Source organism: Hippocampus guttulatus, unplaced genomic scaffold (genome assembly GCF_054856545.1).
Source record: "Hippocampus guttulatus isolate MCC_2025c unplaced genomic scaffold, RoL_Hgut_1.0 HiC_scaffold_110, whole genome shotgun sequence".
NCBI classification, from domain to species: Eukaryota; Metazoa; Chordata; class Actinopteri; order Syngnathiformes; family Syngnathidae; genus Hippocampus; species Hippocampus guttulatus.
Window position 1 is genome coordinate 1 of NW_028233799.1, and position 12,500 is coordinate 12,500.

Here is a 12,500-nt window from a genome sequence, read left to right on the forward strand (position 1 = left end):
AACCGCAGGTTCAGACATTTGGTGTATGTGCTTGGCTGAGGAGCCAATGGTGCGAGGCTACCATCTGCGGGATTATGACTGAACGCCTCTAAGTCAGAATCCCGCCTAGACGCGGCGATACCGTAGTGCCGCCGCCCCCCGGTTGGACAAGGTTAGCGGGCGGGGGGACACCGCTCCCCGTCCGCGCGGAACGCCATTCGACACTGGGCTGGGGTGCGCCAGGATGATTGGGGCCCCCTCTCTGGTTTATCACAAAGCATGTTATGAGGAGCATGGTGCTAAATGACCTGCAAACGACCTGATTCTGGGTCAGGGTGTCGTACGTAGCAGAGCAGCTCCCTCGCTGCGATCTATTGAAAGTCATCCCTCGATCCAACCTTTTGTCGGCCGGTCCCCCTTCCCCTTTCCCCCTTCCTCTTTCCCCTTTCCTCTTTCCTCTTTCCCCTTCTGTCCTCTTCTTTCCCCTTCTGTCCTCTTCTTTCTTCTTTCCCCTTTCCCCTTTCCCCTTTCCCCTTTTCCCCTTCCCCTTCCCGCGCGGGGAGGTACCAGGGGTCGGCCCGCCCGGAGGAGCGGGCCGGCGAGGAGGCCGAGTGCGGCCGGGAGGGAGGCCTCTCGGTCGGATTGAAGAGTGCGCGGCGCGGCCCGGAAAAACTTGGGAGTTTGCAGCGCCGGAAGGGGCCGGCGAGGAGGCCGAGTGCGGCCGGGAGGGGGGCCTCTCGGTCGGATTGAAAACTTGGAGTTTGCAGCGCCGGAAGGGGCCGGCGAGGAGGCCGAGTGCGGCCGGGAGGGAGGCCTCTCGGTCGGATTGAAGAGTGCGCGGCGCGGCCCGCGGAGGTCATCTTGAGCACCGGAGGAGAGGGCCGGCGACGTGGCGAAGGCGTCGCCGGCGGAGAGGCGTCTTGGTCGGATGAATGGAGCGTGGGGCGCGGCCCGCGGAGGTCATCTTGAGCACCGGAGGAGAGGGCCGGCGACGTGGCGAAGCGTGGCCGGCGGAGAGGCGTCTTGGTCGGATGAATGGAGCGTGGGGCGCGGCCCGCGGAGGTCATCTTGAGCACCATAGGAGGGGGCCGGCGACGAGGCGAAGCGTGGCCGGCGGAGGGGCCCCTCGGCCGGATTGGGAGAATGAGAAAATTCCCCATATTTTTCCTCCGCGGCGGAGGTACCAGGGGTCGGCCCGCCCGGAAGGAGAGGGCCGGCGAGGAGGCCGAGTGCGGCCGGGAGGGAGGCCTCTCGGTCGGATTGAAAACTTGGAGTTTGCAGCGCCGGAAGGGGCCGGCGAGGAGGCCGAGTGCGGCCGGGAGGGAGGCCTCTCGGTCGGATTGAAGAGTGCGCGGCGCGGCCCGCGGAGGTCATCTTGAGCACCGGAGGAGAGGGCCGGCGACGTGGCGAAGCGTGGCCGGCGGAGAGGCGTCTTGGTCGGATGAATGGAGCGTGGGGCGCGGCCCGCGGAGGTCATCTTGAGCACCATAGGAGGGGGCCGGCGACGAGGCGAAGCGTGGCCGGCGGAGGGGCCCCTCGGCCGGATTGGGAGAATGAGAAAATTCCCCATATTTTTTCCTCCGCGGCGGAGGTACCAGGGGTCGGCCCGCCCGGAAGGAGAGGGCCGGCGAGGAGGCCGAGTGCGGCCGGGAAAGAGGCCTCTCGGTCGGATTGAAAACTTGGAGTTTGCAGCGCCGGAAGGGGCCGGCGAGGAGGCCGAGTGCGGCCGGGAGGGAGGCCTCTCGGTCGGATTGAAAACTTGGAGTTTGCAGCGCCGGAAGGGGCCGGCGAGGAGGCCGAGTGCGGCCGGGAAAGAGGCCACTCGGTCGGTTTGAAAACTTGGAGTTTGCAAGCCGGAAGGGGCCGGCGAGGAGGCCGAGTGCGGCCGGGAAAGAGGCCACTCGGTCGGATTGAAAACTTGGAGTTTGCAGCGCCGGAAGGGGCCGGCGAGGAGGCCGAGTGCGGCCGGGAAAAAGAGGCCACTCGGTCGGATTGGGAGTTTGAAAAAAATCCCCCATTCATTTCCAATGGCGGAGGTACCAGGGGCAAGGCTGGGGGTACCAGGGGCGAAGCTGGCTGGGGGTACCAGGGGTAAGGCTGAGGGTACCAGGGGTGCCGCTGGGGGTACCAGGGGTAAGGCTGAGGGTACCAGGGGTGCCGCTGAGGGTACCAGGGGTGCCGCTGGGGGTACCAGGGGTGCCGCTGAGGGTACCAGGGGTGCCGCTGAGGGTACCAGGGGTAGGGCTGGAGGTACCAGGGGTGCCGCTGGGGGTACCAGGGGTAAGGCTGAGGGTACCAGGGGTGCCGCTGGGGGTACCAGGGGTAAGGCTGAGGGTACCAGGGGTGCCGCTGGGGGTACCAGGGGTAAGGCTGAGGGTACCAGGGGTGCCGCTGGGGGTACCAGGGGTGCCGCTGAGGGTACCAGGGGTAGGGCTGGAGGTACCAGGGGTGCCGCTGAGGGTACCAGGGGTAAAGAGCGGGCCGGCCCGGCGGGCGAGTGTGGCCGGGAAAGAGGCCTCTCGGTCGGATTGGGAGTTTGAAAAAAATCCCCCATTCATTTCCAATGGCGGAGGTACCAGGGGCAAGGCTGGGGGTACCAGGGGTAAAGAGCGGGCCGGCCCGGCGGGCGAGTGTGGCCGGAAAAGGGGCCTCTTGGTCGGATTGGGAGTTTGAAAAAATTCCCCCATTCATTTTCAATGGCGGGGGTACCAGGGGTAGAGCTGGGGGTACCAGGGGTAAAGAGCGGGCCGGCCCGGCGTGCGAGTTTGGCCGGAAAAGGGGCCTCTTGGTCGTATTGGGAGTTTGAAAAAAATTCCCCCATTCATTTTCAATGGCGGAGGTACCAGGGGCAAGGCTGGGGGTACCAGGGGCGAAGCTGGCTGGGGGTACCAGGGGTAAGGCTGAGGGTACCAGGGGTGCAGCTGAGGGTACCAGGGGTAAGGTTGAGGGTACCAGGGGTGTTGCTGGGGGTACCAGGGGTCACCATTCATTTTCAATGGGGGAGGTACCAGGGGCAAGGCTGGGGGTACCAGGGGTGTTGCTGGGGGTACCAGGGGTAAAGAGCGGGCCGGCCCGGCGGGCGAGTGTGGCCGGAAAAGGGGCCTCTTGCTCGGATTGGGAGTTTGAAAAAATTCCCCCATTCATTTTCAATGGCAGATGTACCAGGGGTCGGTGTCCGCCAGACGGCGGTGTGGTAGGCAAAAGGCGGGCCGGCTCGGCGAGCGTGCGTGCCCGGGAAAAAGGCCTCTTGGCCGGCGTGAGAGTTTAATAATAGCGGGCCGGCTCATCGAGCGTGCGTGCCCGGGAAAAGGGCCTCTTGGCCGGCGTGAGAGTTTAATAATAGCGGGCCGGCCCGGCGAGCGTGCGTGCCCGGGAAAAAGGCCTCCTTGCAGGCGTGAGCGTTTAATAATAGCGGGCCGGCCCGGCGAGCGTGCGTGCCCGGGAAAAAGGCCTCCTTGCAGGCGTGAGAGTTTAATAATAGCGGGCCGGCCCGGCGAGCGTGCGTGCCCGGGAAAAAGGCCTCCTTGCAGGCGTGAGAGTTTAATAATAGCGGGCCGGCTCGGCGAGCGTGCGTGCACGGGAAAAAGGCCTCTTGGCCGGCGTGAGAGTTTAATAATAGCGGGCCGGCCCGGCGAGCGTGCGTGCCCGGGAAAAAGGCCTCCTTGCAGGCGTGAGAGTTTAATAATAGCGGGCCGGCTCATCGAGCGTGCGTGCCCGGGAAAAGGGCCTCCTTGCAGGCGTGAGAGTTTAATAATAGCGGGCCGGCTCTGCGAGCGTGCGTGCCCGGGAAAAGGGCCTCTTGGCCGGCCTGAGCGTTTAATAATAGCGGGCCGGCTCATCGAGCGTGCGTGCCCGGGAAAAGGGCCTCTTGGCCGGCCTGAGCGTTTAATAATAGCGGGCCGGCCCCGCGAGCGTGCGTGCCCGGGAAAAAGGCCTCCTTGCAGGCGTGAGAGTTTAATAATAGCGGGCCGGCTCATCGAGCGTGCGTGCCCGGGAAAAGGGCCTCCTTGCAGGCGTGAGAGTTTAATAATAGCGGGCCGGCTCGGCGAGCGTGCGTGCCCGGGAAAAGGGCCTCTTGGCCGGCGTGAGAGTTTAATAATAGCGGGCCGGCCCCGCGAGCGTGCGTGCCCGGGAAAAAGGCCTCCTTGCAGGGGTGAGAGTTTAATAATAGCGGGCCGGCCCGGCGAGCGTGCGTGCCCGGGAAAAAGGCCTCCTTGCAGGCGTGAGCGTTTAATAATAGCGGACCGGCTCTGCGAGCGTGCGTGCCCGGGAAAAGGGCCTCTTGGCCGGCCTGAGCGTTTAATAATAGCGGGCCGGCCCGGCGAGCGTGCGTGCCCGGGAAAAAGGCCTCTTGGCCGGCTTGGGGGATTGAAAAAAAATCCCCCATTCATTTTCAACGGGAGGGGTCGGCGGTACCGCTTGGTGTCCGCCAGACGGCGGTGTGGTAGGCAAATGGCGGGCCTGCACGGCGAGCGTGCGTGCCCGGGAAAAAGGCCTCCTTGCAGGCGTGAGAGTTTAATAATAGCGGGCCGGCCCGGAGAGCGTGCGTGCCCGGGAAAAAGGCCTCTTGGCCGGCGTGAGAGTTTAATAATAGCGGGCCGGCTCATCGAGCGTGCGTGCCCGGGAAAAGGGCCTCCTTGCAGGCGTGAGAGTTTAATAATAGCGGGCCGGCTCTGCGAGCGTGCGTGCCCGGGAAAAGGGCCTCTTGGCCGGCCTGAGCGTTTAATAATAGCGGGCCGGCTCATCGAGCGTGCGTGCCCGGGAAAAGGGCCTCTTGGCCGGCCTGAGCGTTTAATAATAGCGGGCCGGCCCCGCGAGCGTGCGTGCCCGGGAAAAAGGCCTCCTTGCAGGCGTGAGAGTTTAATAATAGCGGGCCGGCTCATCGAGCGTGCGTGCCCGGGAAAAAGGCCTCCTTGCAGGCGTAAGAGTTTAATAATAGCGGGCCGGCTCATCGAGCGTGCGTGCCCGGGAAAAGGGCCTCCTTGCAGGCGTGAGAGTTTAATAATAGCGGGCCGGCTCTGCGAGCGTGCGTGCCCGGGAAAAGGGCCTCTTGGCCGGCCTGAGCGTTTAATAATAGCGGGCCGGCTCATCGAGCGTGCGTGCCCGGGAAAAGGGCCTCTTGGCCGGCCTGAGCGTTTAATAATAGCGGGCCGGCCCCGCGAGCGTGCGTGCCCGGGAAAAAGGCCTCCTTGCAGGCGTGAGAGTTTAATAATAGCGGGCCGGCTCATCGAGCGTGCGTGCCCGGGAAAAGGGCCTCCTTGCAGGCGTGAGAGTTTAATAATAGCGGGCCGGCTCGGCGAGCGTGCGTGCCCGGGAAAAGGGCCTCTTGGCCGGCGTGAGAGTTTAATAATAGCGGGCCGGCCCCGCGAGCGTGCGTGCCCGGGAAAAAGGCCTCCTTGCAGGGGTGAGAGTTTAATAATAGCGGGCCGGCCCGGCGAGCGTGCGTGCCCGGGAAAAAGGCCTCCTTGCAGGCGTGAGCGTTTAATAATAGCGGACCGGCTCTGCGAGCGTGCGTGCCCGGGAAAAGGGCCTCTTGGCCGGCCTGAGCGTTTAATAATAGCGGGCCGGCCCGGCGAGCGTGCGTGCCCGGGAAAAAGGCCTCTTGGCCGGCTTGGGGGATTGAAAAAAAATCCCCCATTCATTTTCAACGGGAGGGGTCGGCGGTACCGCTTGGTGTCCGCCAGACGGCGGTGTGGTAGGCAAATGGCGGGCCTGCACGGCGAGCGTGCGTGCCCGGGAAAAAGGCCTCCTTGCAGGCGTGAGAGTTTAATAATAGCGGGCCGGCCCGGAGAGCGTGCGTGCCCGGGAAAAAGGCCTCTTGGCCGGCGTGAGAGTTTAATAATAGCGGGCCGGCCCGGCGAGCGTGCGTGCCCGGGAAAAAGGCCTCCTTGCAGGCGTGAGCGTTTAATAATAGCGGGCCGGCTCATCGAGCGTGCGTGCCCGGGAAAAGGGCCTCTTGGCCGGCGTGAGAGTTTAATAATAGCGGGCCGGCTCATCGAGCGTGCGTGCCCGGGAAAAAGGCCTCTTGGCCGGCTTGGGGGATTGAAAAAAAAATCCCCCATTCATTTTCAACGGGAGGGGTCGGCGGTACCGCTTGGTGTCCGCCAGACGGCGGTGTGGTAGGCAAATGGCGGGCCTGCACGGCGAGCGTGCGTGCCCGGGAAAAAGGCCTCCTGGCCGGCGTGAGAGTTTAATAATAGCGGGCCGGCTCTGCGAGCGTGCGTGCCCGGGAAAAAGGCCTCCTTGCAGGCGTGAGAGTTTAATAATAGCGGGCCGGCTCGGCGAGCGTGCGTGCCCGGGAAAAAGGCCTCCTTGCAGGCGTAAGAGTTTAATAATAGCGGGCCGGCTCATCGAGCGTGCGTGCCCGGGAAAAAGGCCTCTTGGCCGGCGTGAGAGTTTAATAATAGCGGGCCGGCCCGGCGAGCGTGCGTGCCCGGGAAAAAGGCCTCCTTGCAGGCGTGAGCGTTTAATAATAGCGGGCCGGCTCATCGAGCGTGCGTGCCCGGGAAAAGGGCCTCTTGGCCGGCTTGGGGGATTGAAAAAAAATCCCCCATTCATTTTCAACGGGAGGGGTCGGCGGTACCGCTTGGTGTCCGCCAGACGGCGGTGTGGTAGGCAAATGGCGGGCCTGCACGGCGAGCGTGCGTGCCCGGGAAAAATGCCTCCTGGCCGGCGTGAGAGTTTAATAATAGCGGGCCGGCTCGGCGAGCGTGCGTGCCCGGGAAAAAGGCCTCTTGGCCGGCGTGAGAGTTTAATAATAGCGGGCCGGCTCGGCGAGCGTGCGTGCCCGGGAAAAGGGCCTCTTGGCCGGCGTGAGAGTTTAATAATAGCGGGCCGGCTCATCGAGCGTGCGTGCCCGGGAAAAGGGCCTCTTGGCCGGCGTGAGAGTTTAATAATAGCGGGCCGGCCCGGCGAGCGTGCGTGCCCGGGAAAAAGGCCTCCTTGCAGGCGTGAGAGTTTAATAATAGCGGGCCGGCTCCGCGAGCGTGCGTGGCCGGGAAAAAGGCCTCTTGGCCGGCGTGAGAGTTTAATAATAGCGGGCCGGCTCATCGAGCGTGCGTGCCCGGGAAAAGGGCCTCTTGGCCGGCGTGAGAGTTTAATAATAGCGGGCCGGCTCATCGAGCGTGCGTGCCCGGGAAAAGGGCCTCTTGGCCGGCGTGAGAGTTTAATAATAGCGGGCCGGCTCATCGAGCGTGCGTGCCCGGGAAAAGGGCCTCTTGGCCGGCGTGAGAGTTTAATAATAGCGGGCCGGCCCGGCGAGCGTGCGTGCCCGGGAAAAAGGCCTCCTTGCAGGCGTGAGAGTTTAATAATAGCGGGCCGGCCCGGCGAGCGTGCGTGCCCGGGAAAAAGGCCTCCTTGCAGGCGTGAGAGTTTAATAATAGCGGGCCGGCTCGGCGAGCGTGCGTGCCCGGGAAAAGGGCCTCTTGGCCGGCGTGAGAGTTTAATAATAGCGGGCCGGCTCATCGAGCGTGCGTGCCCGGGAAAAGGGCCTCTTGGCCGGCGTGAGAGTTTAATAATAGCGGGCCGGCCCGGCGAGCGTGCGTGCCCGGGAAAAAGGCCTCCTTGCAGGCGTGAGAGTTTAATAATAGCGGGCCGGCTCCGCGAGCGTGCGTGGCCGGGAAAAAGGCCTCTTGGCCGGCGTGAGAGTTTAATAATAGCGGGCCGGCTCATCGAGCGTGCGTGCCCGGGAAAAGGGCCTCTTGGCCGGCGTGAGAGTTTAATAATAGCGGGCCGGCTCATCGAGCGTGCGTGCCCGGGAAAAGGGCCTCTTGGCCGGCGTGAGAGTTTAATAATAGCGGGCCGGCCCGGCGAGCGTGCGTGCCCGGGAAAAAGGCCTCCTTGCAGGCGTGAGAGTTTAATAATAGCGGGCCGGCCCGGCGAGCGTGCGTGCCCGGGAAAAAGGCCTCCTTGCAGGCGTGAGAGTTTAATAATAGCGGGCCGGCCCGGCGAGCGTGCGTGCCCGGGAAAAAGGCCTCCTTGCAGGCGTGAGAGTTTAATAATAGCGGGCCGGCCCGGCGAGCGTGCGTGCCCGGGAAAAAGGCCTCCTTGCAGGCGTGAGAGTTTAATAATAGCGGGCCGGCCCGGCGAGCGTGCGTGCCCGGGAAAAAGGCCTCCTTGCAGGCGTGAGAGTTTAATAATAGCGGGCCGGCTCCGCGAGCGTGCGTGCCCGGGAAAAAGGCCTCCTTGCAGGCGTGAGAGTTTAATAATAGCGGGCCGGCTCCGCGAGCGTGCGTGCCCGGGAAAAAGGCCTCCTTGCAGGCGTGAGAGTTTAATAATAGCGGGCCGGCTCCGCGAGCGTGCGTGCCCGGGAAAAAGGCCTCCTTGCAGGCGTGAGAGTTTAATAATAGCGGGCCGGCTCCGCGAGCGTGCGTGCCCGGGAAAAAGGCCTCCTTGCAGGCGTGAGAGTTCAATAATAGCGGGCCGGCCCGGCGAGCGTGCGTGCCCGGGAAAAAGGCCTCCTTGCAGGCGTGAGAGTTTAATAATAGCGGGCCGGCCCGGCGAGCGTGCGTGCCCGGGAAAAAGGCCTCTTGGCCGGCGTGAGAGTTTAATAATAGCGGGCCGGCCCCGCGAGCGTGCGTGCCCGGGAAAAAGGCCTCCTTGCAGGGGTGAGAGTTTAATAATAGCGGGCCGGCCCGGCGAGCGTGCGTGCCCGGGAAAAAGGCCTCTTGGCCGGCGTGGGAGATTGAAAAAATTCCCCCATTCATTTTCAATGGCGGGGGTACCAGGGGTAGAGCTGGGGGTACCAGGGGTAAAGAGCGGGCCGGCCCGGCGTGCGAGTTTGGCCGGAAAAGAGGCCTCTTGGTCGGATTGGGAGATTGAAAAAATTCCCCCATTCATTTTCAATGGCGGGGGTACCAGGGGTAGAGCTGGGGGTACCAGGGGTAAAGAGCGGGCCGGCCCGGCGTGCGAGTTTGGCCGGAAAAGAGGCCTCTTGGTCGGATTGGGAGATTGAAAAAATTCCCCCATTCATTTTCAATGGCGGGGGTACCAGGGGTAGAGCTGGGGGTACCAGGGGTAAAGAGCGGGCCGGCCCGGCGTGCGAGTGTGGCCGGGAAAGAGCCCTCCTGGCCGGCCTGGGAGATTGAAAAAAATTCCCCCATTCATTTTCAATGGCGGGGGTACCAGGGGTAAAGAGCGGGCCGGCCCAGCGTGCGAGTTTGGCCGGGAAAGGGGCCTCCTGGCCGGCCTGGGGGATTAAAAAAATTCCCCCATTCATTTTCAATGGCGGGGGTACCAGGGGTAGCAGTACCGATTTTGGTCGTTAGGGGCGCTGTAGTAGGTAAACCAGATATGCGGAGTTAGGGGGTCAAGAAGGCGAAAGGCTTAGAAAGTGACCGTTCACCAAAATACTTTCCGAAACGTATATAGGGGGGCATGTGTCGGACGAGTCACCATGCTTTCTCGATGCTGGAGGTACCAGGGGCACAAAGTTGGCCGGGAAAGATGCCTCTTAGGCGGATTGAAAGCATGAGAAAATGCCCCCCATTCATTTTCAATGGCGGAGAGCGGGCCGGCCCCGCAGCCGAGTGTGGCCGGCGGAGAGGCGTCTCGGTCGGATGAATGAAGCGTGGAGCCGGCCTCTGACGGCGGAGCTCCGCACTTTCGAATATTTTCTATCTCCCCCTCCGGGCGGTCGACGGCAGTTGGGAAGGCCGCCCGAGAGGCGCCCGGGGCGGATACCTCGGGCGAAAAGCCGGCCTCTGACGGCGGAGCTCCGCACTTTCGAATATTTTCTATTTCCCCCTCCGGGCGGTCGACGGCAGTTGGGAAGGCCGCCCGAGAGGCGCCCGGGGCGGATACCTCGGGCGAAAAGCCGGCCTCTGACGGCGGAGCTCCGCACTTTCGAATATTTTCTATCTCCCCCTCCGGGCGGCCGACGGCAGTTGGGAAGGCCGCCCGAGAGGCGCCCGGGGCGGATACCTCGGGCGAAAAGCCGGCCTCTGACGGCGGAGCTCCGCACTTTCGAATATTTTCTATTTCCCCCTCCGGGCGGCCGACGGCAGTTGGGAAGGCCGCCCGAGAGGCGCCCGGGGCGGATACCTCGGGCGAAAAGCCGGCCTCTGACGGCGGAGCTCCGCACTTTCGAATATTTTCTATTTCCCCCTCCGGGCGGCCGACGGCAGTTGGGAAGGCCGCCCGAGAGGCGCCCGGGGCGGATACCTCGGGCGAAAAGCCGGCCTCTGACGGCGGAGCTCCGCACTTTCGAATATTTTCTATTTCCCCCTCCGGGCGGCCGACGGCAGTTGGGAAGGCCGCCCGAGAGGCGCCCGGGGCGGATACCTCGGGCGAAAAGCCGGCCTCTGACGGCGGAGCTCCGCACTTTCGAATATTTTCTATTTCCCCCTCCGGGCGGCCGACGGCAGTTGGGAAGGCCGCCCGAGAGGCGCCCCGGGGCGGATACCTCGGGCGAAAAGCCGGCCTCTGACGGCGGAGCTCCGCACTTTCGAATATTTTCAATTTCCCCCTCCGGGCGGCCGACGGCAGTTGGGAAGGTCGCCCGAGAGGCGCCCCGGGGCGGATACCCCGGGCGAAAAGCCGGCCTCTGACGGCGGAGCTCCGCACTTTCGAATATTTTCTATTTCCCCCTCCGGGCGGCTGACGGCAGGTGGGAAGGCCGCCCATTCATTTTCAATGGCGGAGGTACCAGGGGTGCCGCTGAGGGTACCAGGGGTGCCGCTGAGGGTACCAGGGGTGCAGCTGAGGGTACCAGGGGTGCCGCTGAGGGTACCAGGGGTGCCGCTGAGGGTACCAGGGGTACGGCTGAGGGTACCAGGGGTGCCGCTGAGGGTACCAGGGGTGCCGCTGAGGGTACCAGGGGTGCCGCTGAGGGTACCAGGGGTGCCGCTGAGGGTACCAGGGGTTCGGCTGAGGGTACCAGGGGTACGGCTGAGGGTACCAGGGGTGCCGCTGAGGGTACCAGGGGTGCCGCTGAGGGTACCAGGGGTGCGGCTGAGGGTACCAGGGGTAAGGCTGAGGGTACCAGGGGTGCCGCTGAGGGTACCAGGGGTGCGGCTGAGGGTACCAGGGGTAAGGCTGAGGGTACCAGGGGTAAGGCTGAGGGTACCAGGGGTAAGGCTGAGGGTACCAGGGGTACGGCTGGATGGTACCAGGGGTAAGGCTGGAGGTACCAGGGGTAAGGCTGGAGGTACCAGGGGTAAGGCTGGAGGTACCAGGGGTAAGGCTGGAGGTACCAGGGGTTAGGCTGGAGGTACCAGGGGTAAGGCTGGGGGTACCAGGGGTAAGGCTGAGGGTACCAGGGGCGAAGCTGGCTGGGGGTACCAGGGGTTGGGCTGAGGGTACCAGGGGTTGGGCTGAGGGTACCAGGGGTAAGGCTGAGGGTACCAGGGGCGAAGCTGGCTGGGGGTACCAGGGGTGTTGCTGAGGGTACCAGGGGTGCCGCTGAGGGTACCAGGGGTTAGGCTGGGGGTACCAGGGGTTGAGCTGAGGGTACCAGGGGTAAGGCTGAGGGTACCAGGGGTGTTGCTGGGGGTACCAGGGGTCGCCATTCATTTTCAATGGGGGAGGTACCAGGGGTAGGGCTGGGGGTACCAGGGGTAAAGAGCGGACCGGCTCGCCGGCCGAGCGTGGCCGAAAAAGAGGCCTCCTGGCCGGATTGAGAAATTAAAAAAATTCCCCCATTCATTTTCAATGGCGGGGGTACCAGGGGTATGCAGTACCGATTTTGGTCGTTAGGGGCGCTGTAGTAGGTAAACCAGATATGGGGAGTTAGGGGGTCAAGAAGGCTAAAAGGCTTAGAAAGTGAGCGTTCACCAAAATACTTTCCGAAACGTATATAGGTGAGCATGTTTTGAATGGGTGACCTCCAGGGCGACACAGGGGAGGCCCCTAAGAGTATAATCAGACCATCGTGAGGGTGTTTCCAGCCACCCAAAAGCACTGGAACGGCCTCTGACGGCGGAGCTCCGCACTATCGAATATTTTCTATTTCCCCCTCCAGGCGGTCGACGGCAGTTGGGAAGGCCGCCCGAGAGGCGCCCGGGGCGGATACCCCGTGCGAAAACCCGGCCTCTGACGGCGGAGCTCCGCACTTTCGAATATTTTCTGTTTCCCCCTCCGGGCGGTCGACGGCAGTTGGGAAGGCCGCCCGAGAGGCGCCCGGGGCGGATACCCCGTGCGAAAACCCGGCCTCTGACGGCGGAGCTCCGCACTTTCGAATATTTTCTGTTTCCCCCTCCGGGCGGTCGACGGCAGTTGGGAAGGCCGCCCGAGAGGCGCCCGGGGCGGATACCCCGTGCGAAAACCCGGCCTCTGACGGCGGAGCTCCGCACTTTCGAATATTTTCTGTTTCCCCCTCCGGGCGGTCGACGGCAGTTGGGAAGGCCGCCCGAGAGGCGCCCGGGGCGGATACCCCGTGCGAAAACCCGGCCTCTGACGGCGGAGCTCCGCACTTTCGAATATTTTCTGTTTCCCCCTCCGGGCGGTCGACGGCAGTTGGGAAGGCCGCCCGAGAGGCGCCCGGGGCGGATACCCCGTGCGAAAACCCGGCCTCTGACGGCGGA